This window comes from Colobus angolensis, unplaced genomic scaffold, assembly GCF_000951035.1.
Source record: "Colobus angolensis palliatus isolate OR3802 unplaced genomic scaffold, Cang.pa_1.0 Scaffold99, whole genome shotgun sequence".
Taxonomy (NCBI): domain Eukaryota; kingdom Metazoa; phylum Chordata; class Mammalia; order Primates; family Cercopithecidae; genus Colobus; species Colobus angolensis.
The window spans coordinates 1,252,127-1,270,384 of record NW_012123931.1 but is presented as its reverse complement, the minus strand read 5'-3'; the positions used below and the strand labels follow the sequence as shown (position 1 = coordinate 1,270,384).

The 18,258-nt window shown below is 40.9% G+C and overlaps 1 protein-coding gene across 1 annotated transcript in view; it reads left to right on the top strand.

Annotated features, from left to right (window-relative positions):
- The first annotated feature begins 885 nt into the window (after nt 1–885).
- SCAPER (S-phase cyclin A-associated protein in the ER) overlaps nt 886–18,258 on the top strand; it is a 565,180-nt gene continuing 547,807 nt past the window's right edge. Inside the window, exon 1 of the mRNA XM_011932825.1 lies at nt 886–1,043. The gene's annotated coding sequence lies outside the window, so the exon portion shown is untranslated. The remainder of the gene's footprint in view (nt 1,044–18,258) is intronic.

Sequence of the window (18,258 nt, the reverse complement as noted above, 5' to 3'; positions counted from 1 at the left end):
GTCTGTTTACACTTCCATTTAGGTTATAGTTCACTATTTAGGGAGAAAGTTTCAGGCTGAACTTAAAATATGTAAGGACACAGCTTTTGGCTAAACTTGATGTAACACTTGCCTGGTTTCATCCCGCTCCAAGAAGTCGGAGGTTTTTTTTAGAGATTTCTGTTTATTTTGCTCACATATTAACTCCAAGCATCTAGAATACCATCTGATATATAGTATGTGGTCAATACACATTTGCCGAATAAATGAAAAAGCGAGTTTTCTAAGAAGGCAAGAGAGGAAGGGAGCCAGAACATAGCCATATAGTTCCTGCTGCTACAGCACTTGTGAGTCCAGAACTTCCCGCCTACTGAGGGTGAGGAGGGAGAGGGAAGGGCAAAGAGCTGTTTCCCAGCTGGATGAAAAGGGACAGAGAATATTCGTTTGATAATTACGGTCTGCATTGAATCTTTTTTCTATTTTGTTTAGACCAATTTAAATGTTAAAGTATTTAATTCATCATGTGTTTGTCTTTGAAGTAGATGAAACGTATTTTGTTAGGTACTTCGACCTTCCAAGCCTGGCCCTGATAAAGCCTCTAAGAGGCCTAGTTGTGTTCAGCGCAGCCCGGGGCGTGTTCCTGTCAAGTGCTTTCACCAGTACAGATTTCCGTGAGGCGCGCCTCTGAATCCTTAATCTGTGGATTGACTGTGGTGATAAGGCAGGCGGAGGGAAAAGATTGAGTACGAGAAGGACTTGTGTGACCAAAAGCGGCGGTGTAAGCTTAACTTAGGAAAATAAACAGCTTCGGAAAAGCCGCGCCGGGACATCGAACCAAATCAACAGTCCGACCTCCACTCTGGCCGCCCCAACGGCGCGAACGGACGTGCGCCTGCGCGCGGACTACACAGCTCCAGCAGCCGGGAGCGGCGCGGCAGCGGCTGAGATCACGTGGTGCATCTAGAAGCCACCCCGCCTCTCCGAGGCCTCCCTGCCCCGCCCCGCCCCGCCCCTTTCCCGGCGGGACGCTCTGAGCCACTCCGAACTGCGCAGGGCGGTCAGGGGTGAGTGTCCGCGAGGGGCGTGCGTAGCGCAGACCCGGGAGGGTCCCGGCTGGGGCGCGGGCCGTCTGAATGCCTTCCGGGGACTAGGGGACAAAATGGCGGCGGGGTACGCCCTTTCACCCCCTCCCCTCACCTGGGAGTGCGGGTGGAGCGGGGCAGGGATCGTTGCTGGGGGAGGGGAGCCGCGGTAGCCTGGGAAGGGCTCAGAGGCCGGCCTCGGGGGCCTTGGGACGGGGGCGGGAGTGAGCCGCGTCCGGGCCTCCTCTGCGGGCTCATCTGGGGTGTTAGGGACGTAAGACCCCGCACACTACGCGGTCTGAGGGATGAGTGGGGGGGCCGCCGCGTCACCTCACTTGGGGGCAGCCCCGGCCGCGGGTGACGAGGCTTCTGGAATGTCTAAATGCGTGGGGCTCCTGGAGGAGCCGCCCTTCGTTTGACAGGTGATCGTCATCGTCATCTTTCATTCTCAGCGGGTTTTACCATGCTTTCCCTGTACTCTGATCTTAGCTCTGCCCAGGAAACAGGGCAGGAATGGCCTCTCCGTCTTCCAGATGCGTGAGCTGAGGCCTGGAGGAGTGAAGAGCCCCTCGCACCTGGGAGTTGTGGGACCCAGCCTCTTGCCTCTGTTGCTGCTCTTTTCCCAGCACTTCCTTCGCGCCTTCCCCTACGCCGTTTTCCAGTCTCGTTCGTGGGAACGGCAGCAGGGAGGAACGGGATTGTTAGAAAGCAGACACAAAACTGGTCCTCTGAGCAACATCTGCTGTTGTTAAGGGGGCCCCCGCTGAGATGAGGCCACCTGTTTGTGAGCAGCTTCCTGTTACTGGTGGACTGCATCTCTTATTCTAGTTGTGATAAGTTATTTTCCATGAAAATAGCTCTTCACTAATAGTCATTTTACCAGATACTAATTCCTTATATGAATTATAGTTTGTCTTAGTTTATGGATTAATTTCATCATTAACTTTTCATCTTCTTAAATAATCTGTGGTAGAAGGATGGATGGGCTAGGAGTAATGCTTATTTTATGAATGGAGAAACGGGGGCTCAAAAGGTTATTACTTGCCTTAGATCACCAGCTGGTGAGTGGTAAATCTGGGATTAGGTTTTCTGACCTAAGATTGGTAGTCTGACCACTGTCCTACTCTGGCCTATACTGGCGCTCTGTCCCTTGTATTATTTCTCTTAACTATGACTTTTCCTCAAAGTTTGTTGGTTGCAGATGATTTATGCCACTTGAAATGAAGAATGATATTCACTAAATAATTAATTTTTTAATCAATCAAAGAGTCGATTTTTAATGTATTTTGGAAGGTTGTCTTTGTGGGAGAAGTAATCTGATGGCTTTGAAGGCAGATTGAGTTGAGTTTGAATCTCAGCTCCACCCCTTGTTTTTGGCCAATTAATTTTTCTGAGCCTTTCTCATCTGTAAAGTAGAAATAATATCCACCTCATAAATTTGTTGATAGTAATAAATTAGGTGTCTGTAAAGCATTTAGAACTGTTCCTGGCCCATGGTAAGCCCTCAACAGATGCTTTTTTCTTTCTCTGCACTCCCTTGAGCTGCATTACAAATATTCTGTATGTGTCTTTGGTCCATTTGGGTCTGGTATAACAAAATACCTCAGACTGAGTGGCTTATAAACAACTGAAATTCATTTCTTGCAGTTCTGGAGGCTAGGAAGTCCTAGATCAAGATGTCTGATGATTCAGTGTTTGGTGATAGCCTGCTTTCTGGTTAATAGATGGCACCCTCTAGCTGTCTCCTTACATGGTGCAAGGGTGAAGGGGTCTCTCTCTGGCCTCTTATAAGGGCATTTATCTCAATCGTTAAGACTCTGCCCTCGTAATACAGTCATCTCCCAAAGGCCCCACCTCCTAATATGACCTTGGAAACTAGGATTTCAACACAAATTTTGAAGAACACAAATATGCAGACTATAGCATTATGGTTAATCACTTGGTTGTTCAGGTCAAACAACCGTGGAAATGTAATCAGCAGTACTGTACAAATGTGTTTTTAAATAAATTTTGGTGACTGAGGTCCAAAGGATGAAGTATTCTAAATAGACTTTAAAAATGTTTGCCCTTGGTGCTTCATAGGTATTTTAAGAACTCCTAAAAGATTGATAGTAAGGCCATTAATCTCTTCAATTAGCTGCAGGAATGTTTTAAAGATAAGTAAGATGAAGGGACTTGAGATTCTGTCGTTTCTTTCACTTTCTTTTTTCTTGAAACCGAGTCTCACTCTGTCACCCAGGCTGGAGTGCAGTGGGGTGATCTTGGCTCACTGCAAACTCCACCTCCCGGGTTCAAGCGATTTTCCTGCCTCGGCTTCCTGAGTAGCTGGGACTACAGGTGCTCACCACCATGCTTGGCTAATTTTTTTTGTATTTTTAGTAGAGATGGGGTTTCGCCATGTTGGCCATGCTGATCTCGAACTCCTGACCTCAGATGATCCACCTGCCTCGGCCTCCCAAAGTGCTGGGTTTACAGGGGTGAGCCACTGCACCTGGTTTCTTTCACTTTCATACCTGACCACAGCCCAGATTAGTTTTAAAGGAGAAACAACTTCTTTGGGAATCACATGTGAATGTTATTTAAACACTTAGAAAGTGGTGGTATTATTTAGGGGGAAGTTTAATAGAATTCTCTCTAAGGGTACAATCTGATATCCATTGTGTAATTGGCATTTTTGAAATTGTAGAAGAGACAACTGTAAATGGCTGGCATAGCAAAACTTAAATCAATAAAATTCTGTTTGCAGTTTCTGCTGGATGGTAACTTTTTTTTTTAATTCAACTTTTATTATATAGTAAAGGGTACATGTGTAGATTTGTTACATGGGTAAATTGTTTGATGCTGATGCTTGGGGTCCCAACTATCCCATCACACACACAGGCCATAAGCATAGTAGACAACAGGTGGTTTTTCAGCCCATGCCCCCCTTGGTCTAGTGATCCCTAGTGTCTGTTGTTCGCAACTTTTACCATCATGTATTCAGTGTTTAATTCCCACTTATAAGTGAGAACACACAGTATTCGGTTTTCTTTTCTCATGTTAAGTCACTTAGGACAGTGGTCTCCAGCTCTATACGTGTTACTGCAGAGGGCTTGATTTTGTTCTTTTTTATGGCTGCATAGTATTCCATGGTGCATTTGTAGCTAACCTTTTTCACAAACATGTTTGGCTTTCACTGATTGGCTATGGGTCTTGTGAAATATAAAGAATGAAAAGATCTGCAGTCCAGTGATGGAGCTAGCTTTAAAAATTATTAGAGGCCGGGTACGGTGGCTCATGCCTGTAATCCCAGCACTTTGGGAGGCCGAGGCAGGCAGATCACAAGGTCAGGAGATCGAGACCATTCTGGCTAACATGGTGAAACCCCGTGTCTGCTAAAAATACAAAAAATTAGCTGGACATGCTGGCATGTGCCTGTAGTCCCAGCTACTCAGGAGGCTGAGGCAGGAGAATCGCTTGAATCCGGGAGGTGGAGGTTGCAGTGAGCCAAGATCGTGCCACTGTACTGCAGCCTGAGCAAGACAGCGAGACTCTGTCTCAAAAAAAAAAAAAAATTATTAGAAAGAAATTATTTATGGAAAGACTTTTTCTTCTGTGACATGAAACACTAAAGATTTTGTGAAGTTTTGCCAAAATGATAACTTCTTAAAGTAATAAGTTCATTTTGTGTTTTGAAACATACACAAAAGAGAATAGTATGATGAACTGCTATGTATCAATCTATTTCAAAAATTAGCTATACATTATACATAGGCAGTATTATTCCATAAAAGTTACCTCCCCACTAAATTGTTTTGAAGCACATTTCAGACATCGTATTTAATTTGTCAAGATTTTAGTATGCATTAGGCCTACTTTTAATACAGTATTGGAAAGGAGAGATAGTTTCAGTATTTTCAATCTAGCATGCCACGTTCATGAGAAAAAATAAATAACTTGGTTGACATATTCATGGCAGTATATATAAAAGTAATCAGAATTGAAAATCTTATTAAACAATTCAGCATTATAAAATGTCTATATTGCTCTTCAAATTACTCTTTTTTCTTTTGAGATGGCATCTTGCTCTGTCGCCCAGGCTGGAGTGCAGTGGTGCGATCTCGGCTTACTGCAACCTCTGCCTCTTGGGTTCCAGCGATTCTCCTGCCTCAGCCTCCCGAGTAGCTGGGACTACAGGCGCCCGCCACCACACCTGGCTACAAACTACTCATTTTTACCATAATACATGTGTTTTCTGATTAGCAAAGATGTGAACAATTATTGGTAGTTTTTGAGTGTGCCTGTGACAACATTAAAGTATCAGACTCAGAAAGGCAAATACTCAGATTTTCTTAAACGTTGGAAAAGGCAAAAACGTGGGTGACAGACTTTGTGAATCCTGGAGAGGAACTGTGATTGCAAACCTCAATTTTTCTACAATTTATTGACCAATATGTGGATAATTCATAGATGTACTATCCTGGCTTCAGTTAGATGGGCCCCTATATTTTGGAGTAGGGCTACCAGCAGGCTTCTCACTGCTTTGGGTCTGCCATTTACTCCTTGCTCTTTTACAACCTGCGTACCCAAACTTGGATAAAGAAAAGATATACTTTTCCTGGCACTTGAGCCCATCTTTACATTTCCATCTCTAGGATTCTTAGGCATCTCCACAGATATTCCGGAATTGCAGGGCAGAATAAGACAAGTGAGACTTCAGTTCTGAACAAGGCAGGAACTCGTTGAGACACTTTGGGCTCAGCCAGACCTAGTGTTCATTCCCTGTTTACCGCCTTTTGTCTTTGTTTTTTTGGGTGCTCCACTTTCTGATTGGCCACTGTTTTTTTTGCAGCCCTGAGTTTCTCAAATTTCATTTACTTGAGTACCACTGTCAGTATTTTGCCATATCCATATTTCTTGTATATTAACTGATTTTACATTTAAGATAGTGTTACAGATTTTTGAGTAAATGTCATTTTATTGAAAGAAAATTATGTAAATTATTTTATAGGTGGTACTTAGTTATGGCAAATATCATGAAGGTAGTAACTGAATGATTGCAATTTTGGACATTTTAGATTAGGACATAGCTTGCTTTCTTTTTTAATTTAAAGTTTTATTGACTTCATATACCATAAAATCCACCCATTTAAAATGTACACTTCAGTGATTTTAATGTATTTAGAGACTTGTGGATCCATTACTGCAATCAACTTTAGAACATTTTCAGTACCCCAATATGAAACCCCATAAGCATTAGCAGCCATTTTCCATTCTGGCCTCCCTCCCCACTTCCCCATCTCCAGCTCCAGCCACCCACTAATCTACTTGCTGTCTTTATGGATTTGCCTATTCAGGACATTTCGCATAAATGGAATTGTACAATATGAAGCCTTTTGTGTGTGACTTCTCCCATTTAACATAATGTTTTCAAGGTTCATCCATGTTGTAGCACGTATCAGCCCTTCATTCCTTTTTATGGATGAATAATATTCCATCATATGGATATACCACATTTTATTTATTCACTTATCAGTTCATGAACATCTTGCATTGTTTCTACTTTTTGGCTATTGCTGCTGTCAATATTCCTGTAGAAGTTTTTGTGTGGACTTGTGTTTTCATTTCTCTTGAGTATAAACCTAGGAGTAGAATTGCTGGGTTATATGGTGGCTTATCTTTTACTTTTTGAGGAACTGCCAGATTGTTACCAAACCAGCCGTACTGGTTTACATTTCCATTGCAGTGTGTGAGGATTCCAGTTTCTCCACATCTTCTCCAACAGTTGTTTTGTCTGTCTTTTTGACGGTAGACATCTTGGTGGGTACGAAGTTATGTCTCATTGTGGCTTTGATATGTATTTCCCTAATGACTAGTGATTTCAACATCTTTTCATATGCTTATTAGCCATTCGTATACATTTTTTGCAGAAATGAGAACATAACCCTTTTAACCTGACAGTGGTGCTCTTTAACCTGACATGGGTTCTTATTCTTCCTCTTGGTTGCTCTCTGTTGGCTTTTTATTCATATAATCAAGTGAATTGTTCCCCAGAAATCCTTTGTGGTAATCTAGTGTGAAGTATACATCTCCTACTTATGTTTATTTTTACACTGTAGTACCTGTTTACCTAAGTGCACCTGGAAATATCAGGAATTTATTTAAAAACAAAGTTATGCATTTCAGTTCAGAGGCAGAGACAATAATCTGTCAGGTGCCTAACTGAACGCACAAGATGCAGTGATGTAAGGATTTGAAGTTAATCAGTATCTGGTGGGACTTAAGAAATAATAACTCAGTTTTTTCTTTTTCTTTTTTTTTTGAGATAGAGTCTCTCTCTGTCACCCAGGCTGGAGTACAGTGGTGTGATGCCAGCTCACTGCAACCTCTGCCTCCTGGGTTCAGGCAATTCTCATGCCTCAGTCTTCCGAGTACCTGGGACTTCAGGTGCGCACCACCACACCCAGCTAAGTTTTTGTATTTTTGGTAGAGATGGGGTTTTGTCATGTTGTCCATGCTGGTCTTGAACTCCTGAGCTCAGGCAGCCTGCCCGCCTCAGCCTCCCAAAGTGCTAGGATTACAGGTGTGAGCCGCTGTGCCTGGCTAATCTTGAACTAACCTTTTTTTTTTCCTTTTTGTAGGAAAAGGCCTGTAATTAAGAGTTTGTGAACTCTGGACTGAAAAATTTTAAGTGAGAGCCTAGTTTAATCTGTAATTTGGAAGTACTTTAAATTTAAATCATTACAGGGTTTTAAAGCTGTAATTGTAGTGCAGTGCAATCATATATCAGAAAATCTGAAAATAACAAAAAAATTACTCATAATCCTCTGGTGCACAGCTACCAAGTATTGAGGGCTGGTTGTTTGCCATCAAATATTTCTTCACATTTACTTTCTTTGATTTTGAAAATAACCCTACAAAGTAGATATTTTTACTCTTGTTTTATAGCTGTGTACCCTGAGATTCAAAAATGTTAAAGAATTTGTCTAAAGGCTGTGTAGTTTGTAATTGGCAGACTTGGGATATGTATTTGTGTCTGACTTCAGAACTTACTCTTTTTTAAAAAAAAAAAAAGTTAATATTTTTAGAGATGAGGTCTCACTCTGTCACCCAGGCTGGAGTGCAGTAGCACGATCATAGCTTAAACTGCAGCCTCTATCTCCTGGGCTCAAGTGAGCCTCCTTCCTTAGCCTCCCAGGGAGCTGGGACTACAGGTGTGTACCACTATGCCTGGCTATTTTTTTGTATTTTTGGTGGATTGCTGGTATTATTTTGTATTTTGGTGTATTCTCCACATTGCCCAGGCTGGTCTCAAACTCTTGAGCTCAAGCAGTCTGCCTGCATTGGCCTCCCAAAGTTCTAGGATTATAGGGTTATTGGTATGAACCACTGTGCCAGGTCTATGATTGTTTTTTCTGTTTCTGTGAGAAACATCACGGAGATTTTGATAGGGATTATGTTGAATTTGTAGATTGCTTTGGGTAGTATGGATATTTTAACAATGTTAATTCTTCCAGTTCATGAACATGGGATGTCTTTATTTGTGTTATTTTCAGTTTGTCATCAATGTTTTATGGTTTTCAGTGTATAGATCTTTCTCTTCCTTGGTTAGATATATATTCCTAAGTATTTTAATATTATTATTATTTTTGTTGTTAAACAGTAAAATAAACAATCCTAAAATAGGATGTCATTCTGTCACCCAGTCTGGAGTGCAGTGGTATGATCACAGCTCACTGCAGCCTTGACCTCCCCAGGCTCCGGTTATCCTCCCACCTCAACCTCCTGAGTATCTGGGACTACAGGTACACCCCACCATGCCTGGCCAATTTTCGTTTTTTTGGTAGAGACAGGATTTCGCCATGTTGCCCAGGCTAGTCTTGAATTCCTGGGCTCAAGTGATCAGCCTGCTTTGGCCTCCCAAAGTACTGGGATTACAGGTGTGAGCCACTGTGGCCAGCCTTTTATTGTCTTTCATGTCCTTCATGCTGTTGTAAATGGGGTTGTTTTTTTGATTTCTTTTTTGGATGGTTCATTGTTAGTGTGTAGAAAAGCTACTGATTTTTCTATTTTGTATTTTGATTTTATATACTACAACTTTACTGAATTTATTAGTTCTAATAGTTTTTGGTGGAACCTTTAGGGTTTTCTGTATATAAGATCATGTCATCTGCAAACAGACAATTTCATTTCTTTTTTTCCTAATTTGGGTACTTTTATTTTTTTTTTTCTTGACTAATTGCCCTTGCTAGAATTTCCAGGACTATATTGAATAGAACTGGATGAGATGGCATAATCTTGTCTTGTTCTTGATCTTAGAGGAAAAGGTTTTACATTTTTACTGTTGTGTATAATGTTAGCTGTGGGCTTGTCATCTGTGATCTTTATTATGACATTACTTATGTACCTAATTTATTGAAAGTTTTTATCTTGAAAGGATGTTGAATTTTGTCAGATGCTTTTTCTGCATTTATTGAGATGATCATATGATTTTCATTCTTTATTCTGTTAATGTGGTGTATCTGATGTGTTAATTTGCATATGTTGAACCATTCTTGCGACCCACAAATAATTCCTACCTGATCATAGTGTATAAGCTGTTGGATTGGTTTGCTGGTATTTTGTGGAGGATTTTTGAATCTGTATTCATCAGGGATATGGGCCTGTAATTTTCTTTTCTTCTAGTGTTTATGTCTGGCTTTGGTATTAGGGTAATGTTGCCCTTGTAAAATGAGTTTGGAAATATTTTCTTCAGTTTTTGGGAAGAGTTGAGAAGGATTGGTATTAATTCTTCATTACATGTTTGGTAGAATTTGCCAGTGAAGCCATGAGGTCCTAGGTTCTTCTCTCTCCTGAGTTTTTTATTACAAAATCAGCCTTCTTACTTGTTATTGATCTGGTCAGATTTTTTATTTCTTCATGATTCAGTCTTGGTAGGTTGTATATTTCTAGGAGTTTACTTATTTTCTCTAAGTTATTCAATTTGTTGGCATGTAATTATTCAAAGTAGTCTTTTATGATCCCTTTATTTCTGTAATATCAGTTGTAATGTTTCCTCTTACATTTATAATTTTGTTTGTGTCTTCTTTTTTCTTAGTCTAGCTAAAGGTTTTTCAGTTTCATTTATCTTTTTCATAAGAGTTTCATTTCAACTCTTAGTTTTATTGATCTTTTCTGTTTTTCTAGTCTCTATTTCATTGATTTTTGCTCTGTTACTATTTCCTTCCTTATGCTGACTTTAGATTTAGTTTGTTCTTTTTTTAGTTCCTCGAGGTGTAATCTTAGGTTATTTATCTGAGTTGTTTCATCTTTCTCTTTTTTTCTTTTCATAGTTGGGATCTTGCTATGTTGCCCAGGCTGGAATGTAGAGACTAGTCTCAGGCATGATCATAGCACACTACAGCCTCGAACTCTTGGGCTCAAGCAATCCTCCCATCTCAGTCTCCTGACTAGCTGAGATTACAGGTGTTCACATCACGCAAGGCTGAGGTCTGTCTGTGTCTTTTTTTTGAGTTGAAATCTCGCTCTGTCGCCCATGCTAGAGTGCAGTGGTGTGATCTCAGCTCACTGCAACCTCCACCTCCCAAGTTCAAGCGATTCTCCTGTCTCAGCCTCCCAAGTAGTGGGACTGCAGGCACGTGTCACTGTACCCAGCTCATTTTTTGTATTTTTAGTAGAAATGGGGTTTCACCATGTTGGCCAGGCTGGTCTTGAACTCCTGACCACAGGTGATCTGCCCGCCTTGGCCTCCCAAAGGGCTGGAATTACAGACCTGAGCCACTGTGCCCAGCCCTGTCTGTCTGTATGTAGGCTTTTATCGCTATAAACTTGCCTCTTAGAACTGCTTTTATTGTATCCCATAAGTTTTGCTATGTTGTGTTACCATTTTCACTTGTTTCAGATACTTTTTGATTTCCCTTTTGATTTTTTTCTTTGACCCATTGATTGTTTAGTTGTGTGTTGTTTAATTTTCACATATTTGTGAATTTTTCAGTTTTCTTCCTGTTATTTCTAGCTTTATACCATTGTGGTCAGAAAAGGTACTTATTTAAATCTTCTTGAAGTTGTTGAATTCTTGAACTTCTTGAATTTTGTGGCCTAACATATGATCTATCCTAGAGAATATTGTGTGTGCTTGAAAATGTGTTGTATATTCTGCTGCTGTTGGATGGAATGTTCTACATATGTCTGTTAGGTCCATTTGGCCTATAGAATTGTTCAAGTTCACTGTTTCCTTGTTGATTATTTTTGTCTGGATGATCTATCCCTTGTTGAAAGTGAGATATTGAAGTCCCCTACTATTAATGTATTGCTGTCTAGTTTTCCCTTCAGTGGTGTTAAAATTTTGGTGCTCCAGTGTTGGGTGCATACATATCTACAGTGGTTATATCCTTTTGATGAATTGCCCCTTTATCATTATGTAATGACTTTCTTTTTTTTATTATTATTATACTTTCAGTTCTAGGGTACATGTGCACAAAGTGCAGGTTTGTTACATAGCTATACATGTGCCATGTTGGTTTGCTGCACCCATCAACTTGTCATTTACATTAGGTATTTCTCCTAATGCTATCCCTTCCCCAGCCTCCACCTCACGACAGGCCCCACCCTGTGTCCAAGTGTTCTCATTTTTCAGTTCCCCACGTATGAGTGAGAACATGCAGTGTTTGGTTTTCTGTCCTTGTCATAGTTTGCTGAGAATAATGGTCTCCAGCTTCATCCATGTCCCTGCAAAGGAAATGAACGCATCGTTTTTTATGGCTGCATAGTATTTCATGATGCATATGTGCCACATTTTCTTAATCCAGTCTATCACTGATGGACATTTGGGTTGGTTCCAAGTCTTTGCTATTGTGAACAGTGCTACAGTAAACATACGTGTGCATGTGTCTTTATAGCAGCATGATTTATAGTCCTTTGGGGGATATACCCAGTAATGGAATTGCTGGGTCAAATGGTATTTCTAGTTATAGATCGTCGAGGAATCGCCACACTGTCTTCCACAATGGTTGAACTAATTGACACCCCCACCAACAGTGTAAAAGCATTCCTATTTCTCCACATCCTCTCCAACATCGTTGTTTTCTGACTTTTTAATGATGGCCATTCTAACTAGCATGAGATGGTATCTCATTGTGGTTTTGGTTTGCATTTCTCTGATGGCCAGTGATGATGAGCATTTCTTCATGTGTCTGTTGGCTGCGTAAATGTCTTCTTTTGAGAAGTGTCTGTTCATATCCCTTGCCCACTTTTTGATGGAGTTGTTTTTTCTTGTAAATTTGTTTAAGTTCTTTGTAGATTCTGGATATTAGCCCGTAGTCAGATGGATAGATTGCAAAAATTTTCTCCCATTCTGTAGGTTGCCTGTTCACTCTGTTGGTAGTTTCTTTTGCCGTGCAGGAGCTATTTAGTTCAGTTAGATCCCATTTGACAATTTTGGCTTTTGTTGCTATTGCTTTTGGTGTTTCAGTCATGAAGTCTTTGCCCATGTGTATGTCCTGAATGGTATTGCCTAGGTTTTCTTCTAGAGTTTTTATGGTTTTAGGTCTTACATTTAAGTCTTTAATCCATCTTGAATTAATTTTTGTATAATTTTGTATAAGGAAGGGATCCAGTTTCAGCTTTCTACATATGGCTAGCCAGCTTTCCCCGCACCATTTATTAAATAGGGAATCCTTTCCCCATTTCTTGTTTTTGTCAGGTTTGTCGAAGTTCAGATGGTTGTAGATGTGTGGTGTTATTTCTGAGGCCTCTGTTCTATTCCATTGGTCTATATGTCTGTTTTGGTACCATTACCATGCTGTTTTGGTTACTGTAGCCTTGTCGCATAGTTTGAAGTCAGGTAATGTGAAGTCTCCACCTTTATCATTTTTGCTTAGGATTGTCTTGGCAATGCGCGCCCTTTTTTGGTTCCATATGAACTTTAAAGTAGTTTTTTCCAATTTTGTGAAGAAAGTCATTGGTAACTTGATGGGGATGACATTGAGTCTATAAATTACTTTGGGCAGTATGGCCATTTTCATGATATTGATTCTTCCTATCCGTGAGCATGGAATATTATTCCGTTTGTTTGTGTCCTCTTTTATTTTGTTGAGTAGTGGTTTGTAGTTCTCCTTGAAGAGGTTCTTCGCATCCCTTGTAAGTTGGATTCCTAGATATTTTATTCTCTTTGAAGCAATTGTGAATGGGAGTTCACTCATGATTTGACTCTGTTTGTCTGTTATTGGAGTATAGGAATGCTTGTGATTTTCGCACATTGATTTTGTGTCCTGAGACTTTGCTGAAGTTGCTTATCAGCTTAAGGAGATTTTGGGCTGAGACGATGGAGTTTTCTAAATATACAATCATGTCATCTGCAAACAGGGACAATTTGGCTTCCTCTTTTCCTAATTGAATACTCTTTATTTCTTTCTCTTGCCTAATTGCCTTGGCCAGAACTTCCAACACTATGTTGAATAGGAGTGGTGAGAGAGGGCATCCTTGTCTTGTGCCAGTTTTCAAAGGGAATGCTTCCAGTTTTTGCCCATTCAGTATGATCTTGACTGTGGGTTTGTCATAAATAACTTATTATTTTGAGATATGTTCCATCAAAACCTAGTTTATTGGGAGTTTTTAGCATGAAGGGCTGTTGAATTTTGTCTGAGGCCTTTTCTGCATCTATTGAGATAATCATGTGGTTTTTGTCATTGATTCTGTTTACGTGATGGATTATGTTTATTGATTTGTATATGTTGAACCAGCCTTGCATCCCAGGGATGAAGCTGACTTGATTGTGGGTGGATAAACTTTTTGATGTGCTGTGGATTCAATTTGCCAGTATTCTACTGAGGATTTTTGCATCGATGTTCATCAGGGATATTGGTCTAAAATTCCCTTTTTTTGTCGTGTCTCTGCCAGGCTTTGGTATCAGGATGATGTTGGCCTCATAAAATGAGTTAGGGAGGATTCCCTCTTTTTCTATTGATTGGAATAGTTTCAGAAGGAATGGTACCAGCTCCTCCTTGTACCTCTGGTAGAATTTAGCTGTGAATCCATCTGGTCCTGGACTTTTTTTGGTTGGTAGGCTCTTAATTATTGCCTCAATTTCAGAGCCTGTTATTGGTCTATTCAGAGATTCAACTTCTTCCTGGTTTAGTCTTGGGAGGGTGTATGTGTCCAGGAATTTATCCATTTGTTCTGGATTTTCTAGTTTATTTGCGTAGAGGTGTTTATTTATACCACTCTGACGGTAGTTTGTGTTTCTGTGGGCTCTGTGGTGATACCCCTTTATCATTTTTTATTGTGTCTATTTGATTCTTCTCTCTTTTCTTCTTTATTAGTCTTGCTAGCGGTCTATCAATTTTGTTGATCTTTTCAAAAAACCAGCTCCTGGATTCATTGATTTTTTTGAAGGGTTTTTTGTCTCTCTATCTCCTTCAGCTCTGCTCTGATCTTAGTTATTTCTTGCCTTCTGCTAGCTTTTGAATTTATTTGCTCTTCTCTAGTTCTTTTAATTGTGATGTTAGGGTGTCAATTTTAGATCTTTCCTGCTTTCTCTTCTGGGCATTTAGTGCTATAAATTTCCCTCTACCCACTGCTTTAAATGTGTCCTAGAGATTCTGGTATGTTGTGTCTTTGTTCTGATTGGTTTCAAAGAACATCATTATTTCTGCCTTCGTTTCATTATTTATCCAGTAGTCATTCAGGAGCAGATTGTTCAGTTTCCCTGTATTTGTGTAGTTTTGAGTGATTTTCTTAGTCCTGAGTTCTAATTTGATTGCACTGTGGTCTGAGAGACAGTTTGTTGTGATTTCTTTTCTTTTATATTTGCTGAGGAGTGCTTTACTTCCAATTATGTGGTCAATTTTAGAATAAGTGCGATGTGGTGCTGAGAAGAATATTCTGTTGATTTGGGGTGGAGAGTTCTGTAGATGTCTATTAGGTCCACTTGGTGCAGAGCTAAGTTCAAGTCCTGGATATCCTTGTTAACCTTCTGTTTCGTTAATCTGTCTAATATTGACAGTAGGGTGTTAAGGTCTCCCATTATTATTGTGTGAGAGTCTAAGTCTCTTTGTAGGTCTCTAAGGATTTGCTTTATGAATCTTGGTGCTCCTGTATTGGATGCATGTATATTTAGGATAGCTGCTCTTCTTGTTGAATTGATCCCTTTACCATTATGTAATGGCCTTTGTGTCTTTTGATCTTTGTTGGTTTAAAGTCTGTTTTATCAGAGACTAGGATTGCATCCCCTGCTTTTTTTTTTTGCTTTCCATTTGCTTGGTAGACCTTCCGCCATACTTTAGTTTTAGCCTGTGTGTATCTCTGCGCACGAGATGTATCTCCTAAATACAGCACACTGATGGGTCTTGACTCTGTCCAGTTTGCCAGTCTGTGTCTTTTAATTGAGGCATTTAGCCCATTTACATTTAAGGTTAATATTGTTATATGTGAATTTGATCCTGTCATTATGATGTTAGCTGATTATTTTGCCCGTTAATTGATGCAGTTCCTTCATAGCATCGATAGTCTTTACCATTTGACATGTTTTTGCAGTGTCTGGCACCAGTTGTTCTTTACCATGTTTAGTGCTTCCTTCAGGAGCTCTTGTAAGGCAGGCCTGGTGGCAACAAAATCTCTTAGCATTTGCTTGTCTATAAAGGATTTTATTTCTCCTTTACTTAAGAAGCTTAGTTTCACTGGATATGAAATTATGGGTTGAAAATTCTTTAGGAATGTTGAATATTGGCACCTACTCTCTTTTGCCTTGTAGGGTTCTGCCAAGAGATCTGCTGTTAGTCTGATGGGCTTCCCTTTGTGGGTAACCTGACCTTTCTCTCTGGCTGCCCTTAACACTTTTTCCTTCATTTCAACCTTTGTGAATCTGACAATTATGTGTCTTGGGGTTTCTCTTCTCGAGGAGTATCTTTGTGGTGTTCTCTGTATTTCCTGAATTTGAATGTTGGCCTGCCTTGCTAGGTTGGGGAGGAGTATCTTTGTGGTATTCTCTGTCTTTCATGAATTTGAATGTTGGCCTGCCTTGCTAGGTTGGGGAAGTTCTCCTGGATAATACCCTGCAGAGTGTTTTCCAACTTGATTCCATTCTCCCCATCAGTTTCAGGTGCACCAATCAAACATAGATTTGGTCTTTTCACATAGTCCATATTTCTTGGAGGCTTTGTTCATTTCTTTTTACTCTTTTTTTGTCTAATCTTCTCACTTCATTTCGTTAATTTGATCTTCGGTCACTGATATCTTTTCTTTCACTTGATTGAATTGGCTATTGAAGCTTGTGCATGCGTCACGAAGTTCTCGTGCCATGGTTTTCAGCTCCATCAGGTCATTTAAGGTCTTCTCTCCACTGTTCATTCTAGTTAGCCATTCGTCTGACCTTTTTTCAAGGTTTTTAGCTTCCTTGCAATGGGTTAGAACATGCTTCTTTAGTTTGGAGAAGTTTGTTATTACCGACCTTCTAAAGCCTGCTTCTGTCAACTTGTCATTCTCCATCCAGCTTTGTTCTGTTGCTGATGAGGAGCTGTGATCCTTTGGAGGAGAAGAGGCACTCTGGTTTTTAAGAATTTTCAGCTTTTCTGCTCTGGTTTCTCCCCATCTTTGTGGTTTTATCTGCCTTTGGTCTTTGATGTTGGTAACCTACAGATGAGGTTTTGGTGTGGATGTCGTTTTTGTTGATGTTGATGCTCTTCCTTTCTGATTGTTAGTTTTCCTTCTAACAGTCAGGTCCCTCAGCTGCAGATCTGTTGGAGTTTGCTGGAGGTCCACTCCAGACCCTGTGTGCCTGAGTATCACCAGTGGAGGCTACAGAACAGCAAATATTGTGGAACAGTAAATATTGCTGCCTGATCCTTCCTCTGAAAGCTTCGTCCCAGAGGGGCCCTTGCCTGTATGAGGTGTCTTGTTGGCCCCTCCTGGGAGGGATCTCACCGTTAGGCTACACGGCGGTCAAGGACCCACTTCAGGAGGCAGCCTGTCTGTTCTCAGAGCTCAAACACCATGCTGGGAGAACCACTGCTTTCTTCAGAGCCATCAGACAGGGACATTTAAGTCTGCAGAAGTTGTCTGCTGCTTTTTGTTCAGCTATGCCCTGCCCACAGAGGTGGAGTGTGTAGAGGCAGTAGGCCTTGCTGAGCTGTGGTGGGCTCTGCCTAGTTCAAGCTTCCTGGCTGCTTTGTTTACCTACTCAAGCCTCAGCAATGGTGGATGGCCCTCCTCCACTAGGCTGCAGCCTTGCAGGTTGATCTCAGACTGCTGCACCAGCAGTGAGCAAGGCTCTGTGGGCATGGGACCCGCTGAGCCAGGCATGGGAGAAAATCTCCTAGTCTGTGAGTTGCTAAGACCATGGGAAAAGTGCAGTATTTGGGCGAGAGTGTACCGATTTTCCAGGTACAGTCTGTCACGGCTTTCCTTGGCTGGGAAGGGGAAATCCCCGACCCCTTGCACTTCCCAGGTGAGGCAACACCCCGGCCTACTTCGGCTCGCCCTCTGTGGGCTATACCTACTGTCCAACCAGTCCCAATGAGATGAACCAGGTACCTCAGTTGGGAATGCAGAAATCACCCGTTTTCTGTGTTGATCACACTGGAAGCTGCAGACTGGAGCTGTTCCTATTCGGTCATCTTGGAACACACTCTGACTTTTTAAAAAACTTTTATTTTAAGTTCAGGGGTACAAGTGCAGGTTTGTTATGTTGGTAAACTTGTGTCATGGGACTTTGTTGTACAGATTATTTCACTACCCAAGTATTCAATATAGTACCCATCAATTATTTTTCCTGATCCCCTCCCTCCTCCCACCCTCCACTCTCCGAAAGGCCCCAGTACATGCTGTTCCCCTCTATGTGTCCATGTGTTCTCATCATTTAGCTCTCACATGTAAGTGAGAACATGCGGTGTTTGGTTTTCTGTTCCTGTGTTAGTTTGCTATGGATAATGGCCTCTAGCTACATTCATGTACCTGCAAATGACATGATCTCATTCTTTTTTTATAACTCCATGATATTCCCTGTTGTATATGTACCACATTTTCTTTATCCAGTCATTGAGGGCATTTAGGTTGATTCCATGTCTTTGCTATTGTGAATCGTGCTGTAATGAACATATAGGTGTATGTGTCTTTATAATAGAATGATTTATGTTCCCTTGGGTATATACCCAGTAATGGGATTGAATGATATTTCTGTCTTTAGGTCTTTGAGGAATCACCACAGTATCTTCCACAAAATGGC